Consider the following 19,702-nt stretch of genomic DNA (forward strand, 5'->3'; position numbering starts at 1 on the left):
TATAGTATCCGAACGGATTAATATCTGATCAGATCTATACTAGTGTCCCCAGCAGTTTAGGGTTCCCAAAAATGCAGTGTTAGCGGGATCAGCCCAGATACCTGCTAGCACCTGCGTTTGGCCCTCCGCCCAGCCCAGCCCACCCAAGTGCAGTATCGATCGAACACTGTCACTTACAAAACACTAAACACATAACTGTAACGTTTGCAGAATCAGGCTGATCAGTGTGATCGCTAACAGTTTTTTTGGTAGTGTTTGATACAGTTGCTGACAGTCTAGGAGCTTTTTTTTCCTGCGAGTCTCACTAGTGTACCAGTAAATTTAGAGACCAAAATGGCAAAATGAAGGTACACTGGTGAAGAGGCCTACATGTTTCTGAGCATGACAAATAGTAAAGAGGAAGTCACTCATCTGTCAGATTCAGGCTCAGAATACGATCCTGTAGACAGCAACGGCTCCCTGACAGATAGCTCTGACGACGGAGTTGTGGTCCCTGCCAAAGTCAGGCGTACCTGACCCTGTGCTTTTGCTGTTGTTGAGGTGCAAGAACCGCAGGGCTCTCGTATGGCGCAGTGCATGCACTAGTGCCGCTTATCCTTCTGGTGAACTGGCAAGCACAAGCGGCCTAGTACAACCTGGTCATAGTCAAACTAGCACTGCAGTATCACATGGTGACGTGGCGATTCCCATAAGTGCAGTTCAAGCTGGTGAGGTGGCTAGCACATCTAGAGCCCCTCTGCCACCAAGAAGACAAAGACAGGCACATCGTGCCTACAGTGCCCTTCCTGCAGAATTTGCCGATCCTAATTGGGAGCCCACCATTTCTGTCGCACCCGTACTTCCCCCATTCACTGACCAACCTGGAATTCAGGAGGAAACAGTTGATTTTACGTCACATGATTTTTATTCGCTATTTTTCACGGAAGATCTCTATAGATCTATTGTGGACCAAAGCAATTTGTATACTGGTCAATTGATTGCTGCTAATCCCCAGTTGTCCTCCCTTGCCAGAGATTGGAAACCAATTACGGTTTCCGAATTTAAGACCTTTCTGGGCCTATCCCTCCTCATGGGCATAACTAAAAAGGTTGAAATGCGGTCATATTGTTTCAATGACCCAATTCACCATACGACCCTGTTCTCTGCCTCCATGGCCAGGGCACGATACGAGTAGATCTTTTGGTTCATGCACTTCAAGGACAATGAACACTGTTGTCCTCAGGGAGACCCTGGACACGATCAGCTCTACGATGTGTGCCAGATATGGGGTCAAGATGTATAAGCCCTGTGACAGGGCAACAGGCTATACATGGAGTTTTATGGTTTACGAGAGAAGAGACAGTTACGTAGAGTTGGAGAACTGCCCAGACTACATAGGGAGCCCTGGCAAGATTGTGTGGGACATGACGGTCCAAATTCCTACGGTGACTCTGTGTCCACAAATATAAACTTAATATGAGAGGGGTGGACCTCAACAACCAGTTGTTGGAGCCATACCTAGTTGCCCATAAGGCCAGATGCTGGTACAAAAAAGTGTCTGTATACTTATTTCAATTGACTTTGCTGAACGCTTATGTGCTATACAGAGCTGCAGGACGGACTGGATTCTTCCTTAAATTCTGGGAAGAGATCTTCAGAGCCCTTCTGTTTCCAGACGTTGCTCCACCCCACCTTTCCAACGCAAATGCAGTAAGCCGCTATTATTGTCCCTCCTGTCCTGACAATCCTAGTCTTTGCATTAATGAATGTTTTCAGTATTAGTTGAGTATTAGCGTAGGGTACACACACTTTTACAGGGTCTGCCAATATGCCATCGCATTTTGATAGACCCAAATCGTTACAGTTACAAATAAAAGTGTAAAAAAAAAAAAGTATATATATATATATATATAGTTGTCGTTTTATTGTTCTCGCTCTCTCTATTGTTCTGCTTTTTGCTATCATATGGGAATATTTACATTCCCTGAGATAACAATAAAAATGATAAAAAAATATAAAAGGAACAGTTTAAAAATAAAATAAAAAAGCAAAATAAATAATAATAATAAAAAAAAGCATTTCCCCCCTGCTCTTGTGCAAAGGCGAACGCAAGCGTCGGTCTGGTGTCATATGTAAACAGCAATTGCACCATGCATGTGAGGTATCAGATTGAGGGCAGTAATTTTAGCAGTAGTAGTACTTCCTCTGTAAATCTAAAGTGGTAACCTGTAAAGGCTTTTAAAAATGCTAGTTGTCACTAAATATATCATTTAGTGACAACTTTGTGCAAAAAAAAACTTTTATTTTCCCGCAACTTGTGGCAAAATATAAATATATTCCATGGACTCAACATGCCTCTCAGCAAATAGCTTGGGTGTCTACTTTCCAAAATGGGGTCATTTGGAGGGGGGTTTGTACTGCCCCGACATTTTAGCACCTCAAGAAATGAGATAGGCAGACACAAACTAAAAGCTACGTAAATTCCAGAAAATGTACCCTAGTTTGTAGACGTTATAACTTTTGCGCAGACAGATAAATATACGCTTATTGATTTTTTTTTACCAAAGACATGTGGCTGAATACATTTTGGCCTAAATGTATGACTAAAATTGAGTTTATTGGATTTTTCTTATAACAAAAAGTATAAAATAAAAATTTTCGGTTTATATTGCAAAAAAATTTAATCGCAGGGGCAATCAAATACCATCAAAAGAAAGCTCTATTTGTGGGAAAAAAAGGACGCAAAGTTTGTTTTGATACAACATTGCATGACCGCGCAATTACCAGTTAAAGCAGCGAGGTGCCAAATTGTAAAAAGTGGTCTGGTCATTCAGTAGACTAATCCTCCGGGGCTGAAGTGGTTAATAGTCGGCTTTAAGGTAGAGCATTTTGCTGTAAATTTTTACTGTTCAGTAGGTTAGCGTTTGGTCTTGAATGAAAGGCATTCTTTTAACTAGCTAGTGCTCCAGGTGCACTATAGATAATCCCCTGATGACATTTCACCCCCCCGCCAATATATCTGACCCGCACACTCACACTTCAGCTACAACTAAAAAAGCTCCCAGCATACAAACCTTCCCTATGGAAATAGCTGCCATTATGTGTTTTGCAAGGAACTATGCTCTATAAGAGGATAACCTCTTCCACTGGCTTTAAAGTAAAAAAATTAACAATAAGTTTATTGCTGGGCAATTTACTGAAATGAATAACCTAAAAAAGGATTTAGAACTATAATTAACCCCCTCTGGTGGTATTAGCGGGTTAAACCATTTATTTAGGTCAAGCAAAAACAGTGGGACCGAAGAGTAATGGGGGTGGGCAGGATAGTAAATAACAGTACACACACAGTTATATATATTTTTGCTAATCAATCTGATACAATTAACAAAAAAGCATAAAACACCACTATTTAACGGCAAACCAGCTAATATTCGTTAATTTAAAAAAAAAAAGTCCATCTTTATAAAAAAAAAAAAAAAAAAAAAAAAAGATATATCTATAGATAGATAAATATCCATCTATCTATAAATATATCTATATAGATATATCTATCTAGATAGCTATATATTTATTTTAAATTAAATAGAGCATTGTATTTGATTATAGGATAGATAGATGATTTCACACATTTTTTCTTGTGACAATGATGCGGACATGCTCTAGAATATTTTCTAAAATGTATCAACATTGATGTTCTGAATAAGACTGTGTAAACGCCAAAGTTAGATAAAGCGATTTTGTCAGATCCAGTTAGCCTTGTAGTTTTGTTACAAAGCTTGTCATTTGAAGGACTGATAGAAATAGTGAACAAAGCACTTCAAGTAAGGTAACCTGCAGTACTGAGCAGCATAATGGAAAATCAACTCTGAACAGTGTTGTTTATTATGTCAAAAGCTTTTGCTGCCCAAGGGTAGATAAATATTATCCATGATAAGTGGGTTAATATCAACACGTTTTTCACTAGATGCTGGAGGCCATGTCTATGCTTTAAATCCTTTTCTCGTTAAAGTGACATTTATGCCGCATACACACGATCGGAAATTCTGACAAGAAAACCATGGATTTTTTTCCCGATTTAATTTTGGCTCAAACTTGTGTTGCATACACACAGTCACACAAAATTCCGACCGTCAAGAATGCAGTAAAATACAACACTACAAGGAGCCAAGAAAAATGAAGTTCAATGCTTCCGAGCATGCGCCAAATTGATTCCGAGCATGCATTTTTTTTGCGCGTTGGAATTGCATACAGACGATCGGAATTTCCGACAAATTTCTGGAAAAGTTGAGAACCAGCTCAACAGAAAAAGTCCGATGGGGACTACACACGGTCGGAATTTCCGACCAAAAGCTCACATTGAACTTTTCTTGTTGCAAATTCTTTTGATGGTGGGGGCCACCCAGTTGTTACACTTGGATATTGCCTTATCCCCTACCTTGTTTAAGACTTGTCTTACTTTTCAATCTAGGGCTTCATTGGGGACTCCCCACCACATTATTGTTTTGATCATCTTGCCGTCATTTATTTTGAACTTTCTGCTGTTACGATATGGATACACATGATGGACATTTCTCTGTTTATTGTTGCTATACTTGCATTTAATTACTCTATTCATGCTCTCAGTCACTTCCCCTCCATTAGGTAGGTCCCCTGGCGAGAGACTTTCTGATTCGAACAGTTGCAGCCGGGACGACGGCCCTGGTGGTGCAATGTTTCTTTCCCCCAGGGACTGCCCACCTCTTATGCCATGACAGCTTTTGGCTGGGAAAACTGGCCATGTATATGCTCCATGGCAGTTTTCCCGATAGGAAAACTGCCGGGAATCGCGGCAGGAAAAATTAGAACATGTAAAAAGGTACTACAGCGCTATTACTAAAACCATATAAAATACTAAAGATAAGCTGCAGACACGTGAGGTGCACAAAACCAAAGTGAATAAATAAGAAAATATTGTGTTGCGCTGATAATCAAGTAAAAAATTGCATACATATATATATATATATACACACCATATACATAAATAAGAACCCCCTACACCTCAAATCAGGGAGGTATATGTGCAAAAGATAAACAAAAACCACTCAAAAACTATAATGTGAAAAAATTCAAATAGAACCAGCAAAAATAGTTCATGGAAAAAACACAGTTCAGTACATAGGCTAATAGGAGACAGGTGTGAGATCCACAGTCCTTTGGTGTGCAGCTGTCATTATAGCAAAAAATAAAATAAAAAAAATAAAACCTTTTCCTTCTGGACTCCCCGATTAACACAGGATATCAGCCGCTCATAAGGAGAAAAGAAAGATATATGGTGCAAATAACGTAATAAAATGGGAAATGAACCCTGCAATACAATGATTGCACTCACGGAACCTCGATGGTAAAAAGGCTCAACTGCAATCAGTCATTGAACGCCGCTCAGTGCTACGATCTCCTCAGAAGGACGGATTCGACCGTCGATCGCGTCACTCGGCTTCTCCCCAGTGAGTGACGCGATCGACGGTCGAATCCGTCCTTCTGAGGAGATCGTAGCACTGAGCGGCGTTCAATGACTGATTGCAGTTGAGCCTTTTTACCATCGAGGTTCCGTGAGTGCAATCATTGTATTGCAGGGTTCATTTCCCATTTTATTACGTTATTTGCACCATATATCTTTCTTTTCTCCTTATGAGCGGCTGATATCCTGTGTTAATCGGGGAGTCCAGAAGGAAAAGGTTTTATTTTTTTTATTTTATTTTTTGCTATAATGACAGCTGCACACCAAAGGACTGTGGATCTCACACCTGTCTCCTATTAGCCTATGTACTGAACTGTGTTTTTTCCATGAACTATTTTTGCTGGTTCTATTTGAATTTTTTCACATTATAGTTTTTGAGTGGTTTTTGTTTATCTTTTGCACATATACCTCCCTGATTTGAGGTGTAGGGGGTTCTTATTTATGTATATGGTGTCATATACATAAATATGTATGCAATTTTTTACTTGATTATCAGCGCAACACAATATTTTCTTAAAAATTAGAACATGTTCTCTTTTTTCCTGCCGTGATTCCCAGCGGTCTTTTTCCCGGCAGTTTCCCTATGGGAAACACTGCGGTGGAGTATACACACAGCTGGGATTCCCAGCCAACGCTCTCACTGCAGTTTTCCCGACGGGTAAACCTCTGGTGTGTACACAGGGAAAGTGACCGAGCAGGATTTCGGTTTTTCCCCCGGGATTCCCGGCTGACTTTTTTACCACCGGGAATCCCAGTCGTGTGTACGGGGCTTAAGTGGGTCCAACTGAGGTACCATATTTTCTTCTTTTTTTTTCTAGTTTTTTTTTCAGGAAGCTGTAGGGAGAAGGGAGTATCTTGCTCTAGGCTTTAGGATCTCCCTATACTTTTGTAAGTTTGAAAATATTGACAGATAATGTAAGGGGTATTTGCTCTGCCCAAAAAAGGGGCTGCCTCTGGCAGGAACTGCATCATCTGTCCTCAGATGTCAAATTTGTAACAGGTGATGCACTTCACAGCCAAGTTTATACCCTGTATGCCCCTCGTGACCATGCCCCATGCCCCTCGTGGCTATCAAGGCCAGAGGGGTCTCGATAGCTATATGGAAATCTTGCCCCTTCTCCATATCGTCTATTCCGGCTGTCCCAGAGGGCCATTTTATCTTTATTAAAGGGGTTGCTCTACGGTCATAGATAACATTCGCCAATATCTATGCTTCTAACTCCCACACAGTTCATTTTCTTTCTACGATCCTCCGGCAGCTTGAGGACTTCAGGGAAGGTTTTCTTGTTTTGGGCAGAGATTTTAATCCTACTCTAGACCCTGCATTGCACACCTCGTCGGGTAAAACCTCCTTATCTTTTAGGGCTCTTAAACACATTAAGCAACTACTATGTGCACTACACCTGGTGGACAGCTGGTGTGTAATGCATGTCAGAGACAAGGATTACAGCTGCTATTCCAAAACCTTTGACACCTAGTGCCGCCTTGACTTATTGCTGGTTGAACAATTTTACCTAAAAAATGTTTTCACCTCCACTATTGAATCTATCACAATTTCCGATCACTCCCCATGGTCCCTGCATTAAGAAAGAAAAACAGAAAGAAATCACAGACCTTTTGGCCAAAATTCATGCCCTTGAAGTCAAACTTAAGAGGCGCTTTGACCCTGCAGATGCCCAACATTTGGAGACACTGTGGCTTAATCTCTCCCAGTGTTAATACCTCAGGGCCAAGGATAAACTCTGGTATTATGCACATTGCTTTTATGAACAAGGGAATAAGTGTGGCTGGTTGCTGGCAAGGCAATTAAAGAAACAACAAGACTTGCGGCATGTCCATAGCCTGACTGTCCACAATAGACAAATAGTCAATACCAACACTATAGCAGCTAAGTTTCATCAATTCTATGCTTCCCTGTATAACATCTCTCCTCCTCCTCCTCCAAGGGGAGAGGGACTACTTTATGTTGACAGCATCTGGGCCTACCTTAGAAAATCTGAACTGCGGATCCTACCTTCTCAGGTTCTGGAAGAAGCTCTACTGGCACATGTGAGAGATTTGCCAAAACCGGGAAAAAACCCTCAGTGCTGCGCTAACTATAGACCCATTTCACTATTAAACTCTGACACCAAGCTACTGGATAACATTTTGGCTCTTCGCCTCCAAGGCCACATTGCGACAACAGTCCACCCAGACCAGACAGGTTTTATGGTGGGTCGTGAGGCTAGAGACTACACTATTTGGACCTTGCATGCAGCAAGGGCCAAATCAGACACCCTGTGCAGTTTTAGCAATGAATGCTGAAAAGGCCTTCAACAGGGAGAATTGGGCCTATATGACAGAGGTACTGAGGGGATTGGGGCTAGGTGACTGCATGATGGGATGGGTTCTGGCTCTCTTTACGGAACCTAGGGCTAGGGTCTAAGTCAACGGTACGTGCTCTGATTATTTTGGCATACGTAATGGGACTAGGCATGGATGGCCCCTGTCACCTTTGCCGTTTGCCCTGGTATTAGAGCCCCTTCTAAGGATAGTAAGGAGGGAATATACATATTTCCGGGATCCATATTAATTTCACGGAACACAAACTATCTGCCTATGCAGATGTCCTCCTATTTTTCCTCTCGAAAAGTTCTTCGCCAATGCTGATGTCCAAAGTGCATAAATTTGACCTTCTATCTAGCTTTAAAATACATTTTGGAAAATCTGAGCTACTGCCAATTCACATTCCCCCCATTATGGTGACATCTTTACAATCTACCTTCCATTTTGTTTGGCAAACAGACTCCCTACCTTACTTAGGCACACACATCACTCCTGACCAGAAACTCAACTATGACACTCTGTTAACCAGAATATTGAGAGACCTACAGGTCTAGCGAGGTCATCCTTTGACATGGTTCGAGAGGATAAATGTTTTTAAGGTGACAATCCTGCCCAGAATAATCTATATCCTATATACTGTACCAATAACCCTACCACAGACCTTTTTTAAGCATCTACGTAGAGCATTCCTGACCTTTGTGTGGAAGAACAGACACCCTATATTAGGCCACAATCTTCTCTGCAGACACAAACTGGATGGTGGCATTGGGCTCCTGGATATGCTCTTCACTAAAAAGCCATGGCACTAGTTTGTATATTGAATTGGTGTCATGATTGAATAAATTATGGGTCCTGTTAGAAAAAACCCTGGCAGATAAGAGCCATGCAGACGCCCTTTGGACTCCATCTGCCTCTAGAGGTATTTCAGAGTGGACATCTCCAACCTCCTTGTCAGTATGGGACAGAATAAATGCCTCGGCCCAATACGCTCCCACAAACATCCCCACTTCTCCTCCAGAAGACTACCCTTTTTTTTTCGATTCGGTACTTTTTTTATTCATTTCATAATACAGGTTATACATTTATCCAGATACATTATCTTACTTCTAACATTTACCCACCCAAAAGAGAGAAAAAAAAAAGCATTCCCGTCATCCCCTCATCCTCCCACTACCCCCCCCCCCCCTCCCAACCATAGAAGATTACCCTTGAAGGGCCAGGGTTCATTGTTTTCTGGGGCTCCGACAGTAAATTTGCATGTGCCAAATATGCCCCACAGGGCATTTTGTCTTGCCTTTCTGTGCTACAGGCCTCATATACAAACTATTCCGTTTGCATCCTGGAGACATCACCAACTAACAGACTTTCTTAGTAAATTACAACCCCGACTGCAACCCTTCAATACACTTACCACCTTTGAATCCTTATAATTGACCTCCCGAAATCCAAACACTTACGGTCACAAATGTACAAGCTTGTGCTTAGCTCACAAACCATATCTGTCCCCTATTATATCTGAGAATGGGAGAGAGAGCTAGGACAGGATTTCAGTCCTCCACAAATACAAAGGATTAACACACACTTCCTCCATTAGCTCACGTGTCCAAGAAACATTGTATAAATTCCTTACTAGATGATGCAGGGCCCCATCCCGCCTGACCCATATGTTTCCGGTGGGTGATGATCGCTGCTGGAGGGGGCACACTTCTTCCCCTATGGTGGACATGTCCCATGATTTGGCCCCATGGATGTAGAAAATTACCCTCTGTCCCATAGGGTTCTCTCTTTTACATTTACGTCACTCCACACTTACTAATCGCAGCCAAATCCCTGATCCCCAGATTCTGGAAACAATTAGTTTGTTCCATGTTGCTGGACTGGAAAAGGGAGGTGGATGCTATTATGGAGGCGGAAAGGTGGATACATATGGTCAAAGACTAACAAGACAAATGTTAAGGCACTTGGTCAGGCTGGATGTATTATTCCTTGGAGATTCCTACTAATTGTAATCGCTGTACACTACCTCAGACATGTGCGTAACTGCTACCTGACCACCCTATAGACCAGGGGTCTCAAACTGGTGGCCCTCCAGCTGTTTTGAAACTACAAGTCCCATCATGCCTCTGACTGTGGGAGTCATGCTTGTAACTGTCAGCCTTGCAATGCCTCATGGGACTTGTAGTTTTGCAACATCTGGAGGGCCGCCAGTTTGAGACCCCTGCTATAGACGTACTCAACATTAGTCATTAAATCAATAGTTATTCTCCCTGTATTCCTTTTCCCTGAAGGTTAGTCCCCCCCCCCCCCCCCCACTACCTTTTCCCCTTCCACTATACTGATGCTTAATTTAAGCCACATCTGGTCAATGTATGTATGCTGTATGTTATGGGCCAAATCATGTTTGTCTGTAAGGTGGAGACATCTATAGTACTTTGGTTAACCCCCACCTAGTCGCCCACACCTGTGCGGATGATGGTGTGGGGATGGATGGAGAACTTAGGTGCCTTTAGTGTATGATACATACCTGCCCTGTAATATGTAGTATACATTTTGCATTTGGTGGAGTAATTATAGTTATGTGGAATCTATGTTTCGACTTATTTGTGATTTTTGCTGCATATCCTGCACTTTGTAGTTCTTGTAAACGTTAGTATAAAAAAAAAAAGTAAAATACATGCAATATGTATAGCCACTTTACCTCTACAGCTATTTTTTCATTTTTGTACAGTATACTGCATTTTGGCTATAAAATTACTTAAAACACCTACAACATTATATACTGTATAGTCTGAAAGCAGAGGTCGCCATTTTTTTGGTGCATTATATTTGCACATTTGTTTATTAACCACTTCCTTACTGGGCACTTAAACCCCCCTCCTGCCCAGACCATTTTTTAGCTTTCAGTGCTGATGTACTTAGAATGTCAATTGTGCAGTCATACTACACTGTACCCAAATTAATTTTTTATAATTTTTTTTAAACACAAATAGAGCTTTCATTTGGTGGTATTTAATCACCGCTGGAGTTTCTATTTTTTGCTAAACAAACAAAAAAAAACATGGAAAAATGTGAAAAAAATAAAATCATGTTTCATAGTTTGTTATAACATTTTGCAAACAGGTAATTTTTCTCCTCCATTGATATGTGCTGATGATGCAGCACTGTTGGGCACTGATAGGCACAGAGAAGGCAGCACTGATGGGGCAGAGAAGGCGGCACTGATGGGCACAGATAAGGAGGCACTGATGGGCACACATAAGGAGGCACTTGATGGGGGGCCCTGGTAGGTGACACTGATGGGCACTGGTATATGACACTGATAAGCACTGGTAGTGGACACTGATGAGCACTGGTAGGTGACACTGATAGGTGGCACTGTGGGCTCTGATGCGTGGCACTGTGGGCACTGATAGGTGGCACTGTGGACACTAATAGGTGGCACTGGTGGTCACTGGTAGGCATCACTGTTACTCACTGGCAGGTGGCACTTCTCTTTTATCGGGACCGATGTACCTCTGACAGCTGCCGTTGATCTCCTCACGATATCAGCCGAGTCTCATTGACTCGCTGATCACAGGGTACGCAGGCCGCTCGAGCACAAGAGGACGTCCAGGGACGCCCTCCAGGCAATTCAGGTCCGTGCTGTAGCTGTCTTTCGGCTATAGCGTGGATCTGAAGTAGTTAAATCTATATTTTCAGAAAAAAAAATTTGCAAAGAATAATTTATTCCACAATGTTATCTACAAAATAAGATGAAGTAGTGTAGAGTAAGCAAATACCAAATGTGTCAGACCTTTAAACTGTGGACGCCCATTAAATGATGTAGAGAAAGGGCTCTTTTGTGAGATGTAGTCCAGGGGGTGGGGTGGGGTGGTTTGGCTGTCTACATTATTTGGTCATATAAAAGAGACACTACATTTTTATCGTAATACATTTTCCAGGTTATAGCTTGGAATTGAATGCATTTCTTTTCAAAATACATTATAGGTAACACAAACAGTAACATAACATGTTCAGTTTTCAGTGCATAGTCAAGCACCTACAGGGATAATATACAGTAGTCTCAATGATAAAAATGTTTACATCAGACTGCCATATTGAACCAAATGGACCACTATAATATAATGTTGTTTTTCCTCCTACTAGGTATGATATTTTCACTTAATAAATATGTGAGCAGACATACAATATTATTTGTCAGCACAGAAATACTTATATTTTGTTGTCAAGTTTAAAATAATATAGAATAGTATGTTATACAGTATCAGCCAAACTAGAATTGTCAGCCTTGATGCTCAACAGCAAGCAAGTAATAATTAAAAACTATACAACGGGGAAAGTAAGTGTTTTTAAAAAGGATTCTGGTGGCAGACATATTGCTGTGGGCTTTTTTACATCAAGAGACACATGGTTGTGACACACTACAATTGCATGGTTCACAGCTGTGGATTTCCCATGGAAGACAATACAGACACAGCTAGGTATGGTTGGATACGTCTGACACAACTGTCAGTGCTCAAGGGCCTTGACAAACCCCCAGACCTGACATCCTAATTTTGTCACACCGTCTACTGCCATAAAAAAGGGGATAGGAAAAAAAAAAAAAAAAAACAGAGCATAGCTTTTAATAGTGCTGCTCCCATGCTGAGCTGCCTCAGGGTGATAAAAAGGATGCTCATACTAATGTACCATTATTGCAAAACAGGCCCTGTAATTGTGGTAGAGGGTGGAATCCAACCTTTATCTGACCGTTATTGGCAATGTCTCGAATGCAGGCACAAAGCCTTTTTTTTCAAACGACTAATGCACGGGTGAGTGCAGAAGTTTAGCATGTAGTTTTCTGACAAGATCACTAGAAGCATAAATGGGGTCACCAGCCATTCTTCTCCTCAAGTTCACAAACCATGGAGGTGACCTTTGTGTACTCAATCTATACAGCTATTAGCACTGTCTGTTAATGAAACAAAGTCAAAGCATAGACAAACATCTCAGTGAAATAAAACCCCACACTGCAGCCATGTAAAGAGTAATCACAAATACATACATCTAAAAAAAACATTTCAAAATTCTGGAGGTAAGGTTGAAATCAAAAGTTACTTTTAGGGTATTAGTAAAAAACTGTTTTATCTATCGCTCTATAAAATATATACAGTTGTGCTCATAAGTTTACATACCCTGGCCGAATTTATGATTTCTTGACCATTTTTCAGAGAATATGAATGGATAACACAACAACTTTTCTTTCACACATGGTTAGTTTGGCTGAAGGCATTTATTATCAATCAACTGTGTTTACTCTTTTTAAATCATAATCACAACAGAAACTACCCAAATGACCCTGACCAAAAGTTTACATATCCCAGTTCTTAATACCGTGTATTGCCCCCTTTAACATCAATGACAGGTTGAAGTCTTTTGTGGTATTTGTGGATGAGGCTCTTTATCTTCTTGCCTCTTGGCAAAAAAAACTCCAGTTCCTGTCAATTCTTGGGCTGTCTTGCATGAACTGCATGTTTGAGATCTCCCCAGAGTGGCTCAATGATATTGAGGTCAAGAGACTGAGATGGCCACTCCAGAACTTTAATTTTATTCTGCTGTAGCCAATGACAGGTCGATTTGGCCTTGTGTTTTGGATCATTGTCATGTTGGAATGCCCAAGTACGTCTCATGCGCAGCTTCCTGGCTGATGAATGAAAATGTTCCTCCAGTATATTTTGATAACATACTACATTCAGCTTGCCATCAATTTTTACTAAATATCCTGTGCCTTTGTAGCTCACACATCCCGAAAACATCAGTGATCCACCTCCGTGTTTCACAGTAGGAATGGTGTACCTTTCATCATAGGCCTTGTTGACTCCTCTCCAAATTTAGTGTTTATTGTTGTGGCCAAAAAGCTCAATTTTGGTCTCATCACTTCAAATGACTTTGTGCCAGAAGGTTTGAGGCTTGTCTCTGTGCTGTTTGGCATATTGTAAACGAGATCATTTGTGGCATTTGCGTAGTAATGGCTTTCTTCTGGCGACTCGACCATGCAGCCCATCTTTCTTCAAGTGCCTCCTAATTGTGCATCTTGATACAGCCACACCACGTGTTTTCCGAGAGTTCCTGTATTTCACCTAATGTTATTTGTGAGTTTTTTCTTTGCGTCCTGAACAATTTTCCTGGCAGTTGAAATTTTAGTTGGTCTACCCGACAGTGGTTGGGTTTTAACAGAACCCCTTATTTTCCACTATTTGATTAGAGTTTGAACACTTCTGATTGGCATTCTCAATTCCTTGGATATTTTGTTATATCCCTTTCTTGTTTTATACAGTTCAACTACCTATTCTCGCAGATCCTTTGACAATTCTTTTGATTTCCCCATGACTCAGAATCCAGAAATGTCAGTGCAGCACTGGATGAAAGATGCAAGGGTCTGTCAGGAGTCCAGAAAATCATTGACCTTTTATACACACACACGAATTACAAGAAAACAGATCACAGGTGAGGATGGTTACCTTTAATAGCCCTTCAAACCCCTTTGTGTCAACTTGTGTGTATGTTAGCATGCCAAAATCACCAGGGTATATAAACTTTTAGGTAGATTCTGTTGTGATTATGATTTAAAAATAGTAAACACAGTTGATTTATAATAAATGGCTTCAGCCAAACACTAACCACGAGTGATGGAAATGTTTTTGTGTTATCATGAATATTCTCTGAAAAATGGCCAAGAAATCAAATTCTGACAGAGTATGTAAACGTATGAGTACAACTGTATTTGATAGCCTTTGTGCACATGGATGTTTATTAGCTGAAGACTCCTCTAATGTAAACTCTAACTATAAAATCAGCGCATTTCTAGAAATATATGGTATGCACATGCCCAGTAAATACCCATGCAGTAACGATCAGTGTTTACACAGGTGCGGCCGCACATTGCCATTTACTTTAGCAAGTGCTAGGTGTGGGAAAGAACCAGGGAATTTAAACTTGAAGGATATTCAGCTAATAAACGTCCACGCGCATGGGTATATTTTAAATGCATGGTGCCTCTATATAGTATGTATGCTTTTCATCACATCACAGCCTCTTTGTACTGTCAAAATTGCTTGATTTTCATACAGCATTGAGTAAACTGCAACTCCAAATTTCACCAGAAAATGGCGTGGGAAAAAATAGGAGGAGTTGCAACTTTAAACAGCCGCCTGCAAAACCATGCGGCCGAAGGAAGGATCTGAAGATGCACTCACATCAACCTTGTAAAATGTGAAGAAGGTGTGAACGGGCGACCAAGTCGCTGCCTTACACACCTGTGAGACAGACGCTTGATGTCGGAAAGCACAGGAGGCACCAATTGCCCTGGTCGAATGCACCGCAACAGGAAAGGGAGGCGCCCGCCCCTTAAGGGCATAGGCATGGATGACGGTCTGTCTGATCCACCTAGAAATAGTGGCCGACGAGACCGCCAGGCCCTTCTGCGGACCAGACACCACCATAAACAGTGAGTCGGACCTCCGGAACGGAGCCGTAGCAGATAGGTACACCCATAGAGCACGTACCACATACAAAGTATGGAGCGCAGTCTCTTTGGGATGCGACTTCGAGGACACAAGGATGGAAGAACAATGTCCTCATTTCAGTAAAAAGCTGAAACTACTTTCAGAAGAAAGGAAGGCTGTGGGCGTAGCACCGCCTTATCCTTATGAAGGACCAAGTAAGGAGACTTGCAAGACAAAGCTGCCAACTCAGAAACACTTCTGACAGATGTAATGGCCATTCGAAAGGCCACCTTTTGAGACAGCGTCAAGAGAGGAATTTCTCTGATGTTCTCAAAGGGAGGTTCCTGGAGAGCCGAGAGCACCAGATTCAAATCCCATGCAGGAAGCGGTGGTCTAATTGGGGGAATCACATGTCGATGTGTACAAACGTACCCACCAGTGAATGGGTCGCCAAAGGACATTGATCGGCAGGCGAGATTAGTCTGAAGTCCAGCGACAATGGGCTGACTGGACCCCCCAGACTCCCCCCCAACCTGTGAGGCTGGCATCCGTCATGATCACAGTCTAATGGAAAGGAAGGAACGACTTCCCGGACTAAAGAGCCAGGGATCTCAGCCACCAACTCAGGGTAGCCCTGACCAGGTGACTTAGCTGAATCTGACGATCCAGAGACAACGGAGATTTGTTTCATTTGGAGAGGACCTCCTTCTGCAAGACTCGAGTGCGGAATTGGGCATACGGTACTGCCTCAAAGGAGGCCACCATGAGGCCCAGAACTCGCATGCAAAACTGGAGAGATGACCATTTGTGGGATGCTAACAATTTCACCGCCGACTGGAGTGTCTGCAACTTCTCCAAAGGAAGGAAGACCTTCGCCTCCAAGGAGTCCAGAATTAATCCTAAGTACTCCAGACGCTGATTCGGTACCAAGACCCAACCAAATTCCCGGAGGGTCTGACTGGCTATAGACACATCCTCCTCTAATTCTGAGCACCTTGGTGAACACTCTTGGTGCTGACGCTAGGCCAAAGGGAAGAGACACACATTGATAGTGATCTTCGCCTATCGCAAAGTACAGAAACCTCTGATGCCCAATGCAGATGGGGACATGCAAGTATGCGTCCTTGATGTCGAGGGACGCCAGAAAGTCCCTTGGATGGAGCGCAGCAACCACCGAAAGAATGGATACCATCCTGAACTTTCTCACCCTCACAAAGACATTGAGGGCCTTGAGGTCCAAGATCGGACGGACACCATCCTTCTTTGGGACCACAAACAGATTCGAATAGAATCCTTGACATTTTTCCTTCAGTGGCACAGATAAAATTACCCCTCACCTGAGCAAGTCTTGTACTGCTCCCATTAAAGCAGCTCAACGAGCTGGAAGGAGGGGAATATTTGAGGGGAAAAATCTGTTTGGTGGTCAAGAAAGAAACTATCTTGTACCCCGAAGTTACCACCTTGCAGACCCACTGGTGAGAGAGCAGGGAGGTCCACCGAGCTGCAAACCCGCAAAGCCATCCCCCCACCCTTGAGTCAGACAGGGGCAAAACTTCATGCGGTAGCAGGCTTGGTAGTCGGCTTGTTTGGCTTGCGCACCCAGGGACGCTTCTGTCCCCCAGCTGGAGCTTTGTCAGACTGGGAGGATCTGCCGGATGACTCAGACTGATGAAAATACTGCTTCTGTGTGGAATAGGAGGGCACCGGCTTACGGCGCGTCTCCATCCCCTTAGAGGACTGAGGGAGAAGTATGCACTTACCTCCAGTGACATCCTTAATAATGTCATCCAGCGAGGTACCAAAAAAGCCTCCCACCTTTGAAGGGCAAATCTGCTAGACCTTTTTTGGATGCTTGGTCAGCAGACCAGCATTTCAGCCAAATTAGGCGGCGCAATACCACCGCCCATACAGATGCTCTGGAGATCAAGGGAGCTGCATTCAGAGTGGCATCACAGACAAACACAAGACCCTGTACCAACTGGTCGGCCAACCTCACACACTCAGGGGGGAGCTGATGCTCCTCCATTGTCCAACGCAAAATCTTTGCCCATTCAGTAAGCGTCTGAGACACCAAAGTTGCAGCCAAAATAGGCCGCAACGCAGACCCCAGCATGGTAAACATGGAACGGGTCACAGCTTCGGACCTCCTATCAGCAGGGTCCTTAAAGGCAGGGGTCCCCTCAACCGGGAGAGTGGTTACCTTATTTAGCCGAGAGACCGGGGGGTCCACGACCAGAAGAGAGGTCCATTTTTTTTAAAAGGCTCTCCTCAAAAGGATAATGGACCGCCACGCACTGAGGGACCACAAAGGACTTCTGCGGTTGTTCCTATTCCTTATCTATGAACTTATCAAAGAAAGTACCATAAAAAAAAAACTTTCACAGAACGGTTAGATTTGTGTGACCCAAAGGAGACAGACCCCTCTGTGGAAGTCCCAGCTGCATCCTCCAGCTTGAGAGAGTCCCTCACAGCATCAATAAGTGCACTCACAAGTGCCCTATCTTGCACTAACCCGGACGAGGGCTCCTCCTCACCAGGGAGGTTCTGGTCCGCATCCTCCGACATATCAGAACCGGGGCCCTGAGCCGCAGCCAGGCCGAATCAGAGTCAGAGCATTTCCCAGAAGATGGCGGGGGGAGGGGGCGTTTTTATCCCCCTTACGCCCTTACGCCGCTTCCACCCTGGCAACAAATGATTCCAGGACTGCCGACAGCGTATCCATGGGAATTGCATGTGCAGGGGCACCGCCTGCTGCCTCTGGCAATTTAGGGGAAGAAAGGCCAGATACTGACTTCATTATCACCTACTGACAGCCCTCAGGGGCTAAGTGAAAAACACTCAAGAAGTTCATCCTCCTTGCTGCACCGACCGGGGGGGTTACCCAGGGGACTCACCACCCAGAGGGAGACCGCTCAGCACCGCTGCCCTCCTTCCTTGTATACACAGCGTGTGTGTGTGTGTGTGAGGAAATAACTGTAAGGAAAAAACTAAGGTGAAAAGAGCTTTTGATCTGGCCAAAACCCACACCAAAATGGCCATCAGACGCCTCAGATAAAAAGGGCGCAGAAATTTTTTAAATAAATACATATTTTAATATACTACACCATGATGAGCCCCTTGTTTTTGAGGAATTGATGACACCTTGTAAAAGGGAAAAAGGGAAGGAGGCAACACCCACTGACGGACAAAGAAAAGACACCACTTTGGAGCCTAATAATATCTGGGGTCTGGTGAGTGTTGATTTTAACCATTGGTGATGGTGGCACATCTTTGTCGGGTGGAAGAGATAGCGGCACTTTCCTGTACACAGCATTACCAACATTGAACCTTGTGTTTGCTGGAACCTATTGTATAAGAGCAAGATTGCCTGTCATTTGGACTATTTTTAAGTGCAGCCAGCACATTGCACATTTGTATGGTTGTTTGATAATTATTTCACTTTTATTGATATTTATTTTATTTTGTTCCAATATCGGTTATTGGACAACTCACGGTGCAGTTGGCATACTGCATATTGGGTTTTTACACACACATATATATATATAATATATATTTTTTGTAATATCTTTCGTATTGTTTTCACTATTTGGTTGGTCAGTAGCAGCAACAGCCATTTTTCTCATAGAAGCACTGTGGCATATGGATTGTATGCTGACACACTGATCTAGATATATGATTTAAGTTTGAAATCACTGTGTCACATTTGTATGACTCATATATTTCTTATATTTTTTATTGTTTGTATTCAGGTTATTCACACTTAAGATTGGGTACATTGTGGCCCTGATATTTCACTTATGTCCATATTCCCAGAGATTAAATACCTCTGGATAATTAGATCAGCGCAGTAACATTTTTCTTCTTAGAGCACTATTGACCCCCACTAAGGGCACACAGTACTGCAGCAGATCACAGTTCACATTTATTTATTTATTTCCTTTTGCGCCGGTGACACTCACAACCAATCATAAGAAAATGGCCGCCTGCAATACCGACCTGCGTCACAGCGCGGCCACAAAAAAATGGCCGCCAATGGAAATTCCTATAGAGAAAGCAGGCACACTAAAAATGGCATCAGCGCTGCAAAAAAATGGCGCCTGAGCCTCACGATGTGGACGAGAAGGCCGTGCAGAGACTTACCAGGAGGCAGACCTCCCCTCACAGAAAGCGGACCCCAGCACCCTACGGTTCCCCACAGGGACACGGAGCACCCCCACAGGTACACCCCGGTCGCAGCGGGCCCTAGGGCAGGAGGGGAAAGGGGGACAGAGAACAGGGAAAGGGAGGACAGGAGAACCCCTTAAACCTGGAAATGCCCAGCTGTTCCATCCTGCCGAGACAGGAGGAACCGTAGTTACCTGTCCTTGCGAGGACTTGCTGGCGCGTCCCTGACAGACCCACAACCGATGGTACGGAG

At 43.1% G+C, this 19,702-nt stretch overlaps 1 protein-coding gene across 1 annotated transcript in view; it reads right to left on the reverse strand.

Annotated features, from left to right (window-relative positions):
• Window positions 1-19,702, reverse strand: part of USP45 (ubiquitin specific peptidase 45) — a 225,598-nt gene that overhangs the window by 74,597 nt on the left and 131,299 nt on the right.

This window comes from Rana temporaria, chromosome 4, assembly GCF_905171775.1.
Source record: "Rana temporaria chromosome 4, aRanTem1.1, whole genome shotgun sequence".
Lineage (NCBI taxonomy): Eukaryota > Metazoa > Chordata > Amphibia > Anura > Ranidae > Rana > Rana temporaria.